The sequence below is a fragment of the Biomphalaria glabrata genome, chromosome 1, assembly GCF_947242115.1.
Source record: "Biomphalaria glabrata chromosome 1, xgBioGlab47.1, whole genome shotgun sequence".
NCBI lineage: Eukaryota > Metazoa > Mollusca > Gastropoda > Planorbidae > Biomphalaria > Biomphalaria glabrata.
Window position 1 is genome coordinate 37,369,384 of NC_074711.1, and position 2,283 is coordinate 37,371,666.

Here is a 2,283-nt window from a genome sequence, read left to right on the forward strand (position 1 = left end):
TGTTCATTCTTCCATCTTCATTCATAACAAACGAATATTCACATTGGACTAGAACAGCGATGCACAAACTACTGCCCGCGGGCCAGATCCGGCCCGCGACGTGCTTCTATCCGGCCCGCCAAAGCATTGGAACAAAATGTAAAAAAAAAAAAAAAGAAATTAAAAAATTAGAATGTTGAAAAAAAATTCTCTTTAAGTTAGGATTCTCACTCATTCTTTGATGTATTCCATCTTCAGGTTTTGGTTTTCTAATATTCATAGAAAATATTTTTTTTTATTGTAAGAACACAAGTGCTTTTTTTTTTTAATAGCGATAAAACTAGACAGCTATTTTTAATTCTAGGAAAATTCCGCTACTGTCTTGAGCTAGCCGTGTCCTTGACACATTGTGTGTGCAACACACATGACATCATTGATGATTCGTTTTGGGTCGTTTTCTTTTGATATCATAGCGATTGGTACCGTAGTGTTTAACGTTTGTGATTTAATACAGTGGGAGAGACTAAGAAACGAAAAGTGGACTCTGAATGTAGAAACTTTCAGGAAAAGTGGACAGTTCTTTGATTTGTAAAGAAAGTGTGGCTGGTTTTAAAGAACATAACATTAAAAGACATTATGAAGCCCAACACATAAACTTATATGGTGGCATTCTTGGTTTTAGCCGCGAAGACAAGATTGCCAAGTTAAGACTTGAGATTGGTGGATCGACAAGAATATTAGACAACAAGAGACACAAAAATGAGTCTGCGATAAGGGCCAGCTACAGAGTTGCAATGAAGCCTTTTTTCGATTGCGAATGTGTAAAAAAAAAGTGCTTGCTAGCAGTGATGGAAGAAATGTGTCCTGAAAAGAAGAATGATGTAGAAGCTGTCAGCCTTTCTCGCATGACAATTACAAAGCGAGTGAAAGATATGGGAGTAAATCTTCATTCACAATTAAAAGACAGAGGCAGCAGAATTCGAAATGCTTTCTATTGCTGCTGACGAGTCCACTGAAATAACTGATACTGCGCAACTCTTGGTATTTATTCGCGGTACAAACAGCAATTTTGATATAACAGAAGAGTTAACAGCTATGAGGAGCATGCAAAGGACTACAACTGGAGACGACCTGTTCAAAGAAGTGTCAACCATCATAGTGGACCTTGCTCTTCCTTGGAATAAATTAGTTGGAGTGACTACTGATGGCGCTAGAAATATGGTTGGATGTCACCTCGGAATGACAGCAAGAGTTATTTAAAAAGTTGTTGAGTCAAATGGAACTGAACCCCTGCGGCTTCACTGCATCATTCACCAACAAAATCTCTGTGGAAAGGTTTTGAATCAGGACTATGTGATGATGATTGTGCTCAACACTGTAAATTTAATGAAATCACAAGAGCGTTGAATCACAGAACTTTCAAAGATTTTCTGACGAAAATAGAGTTTGAATATGAAGACGTTGTATTTCACAGTAAAGTGCGGGATGGGGGGAGGGGGGGCTGGATAAATCGAGGAAAGGTGTTAAAACGTTTTTTTTTTATTTGAGACACGAAATTGAAATATTTATGACCGATAAATCAAAACAAGTGCCACAACTGAACGATCCCTCATGGTTGTGGGATTTGGCTATTTTAAGCGATATCACATCTAAATGAACTCAACACCAAACTACAAGGGAAAGACAAATTGATTTCGCATGTGTATGCAGACATATGTGCTTTCCAAACAAAATTGCAACTCTTCATTCAACAGGCGGAAAAGGTGCATCTTGTCCACTTTCCAACATGTACCACTCTACAAAATGATAAGCAGCTAAATATGTCTCTCCCAAAAGAAAGAATGATCCAACTTCTAAGGCTCTTGATAGATAATTTCAGTGAAAGATTTGTGGATTTTCATAATTTAAAAAATGAAATCCGTCTTTTTGAAAATCCGTTTACTGCCGATGTGTCAAGTGCCCCGACAGATCTGCAACTGGAACTGATTGACTTACAAAGCCAGACATCCCTGCTTGACAACTTTCAAATGATGCAGACCATTGACTTCTACTCCATCATACCTGAGGAAGCGTTTCAAAATCTTCGAAAACAAGCGCTAAGGATGATCACAATGTTTTTAAGCACTTATTTGTGTGAACAAACTTTCTCAATGATGAAACGGGAGAAAACCATGTGACGTAATCGCCTCACGGATGAACATCTAGATTCAGTGCTCCGAGTTGGTGTTTCATCTATGCAGCCAGATATTCAGAAGATGGTTTTGGATAAACTTCATGCATCACATTAATTTATGAAAGTAGGTC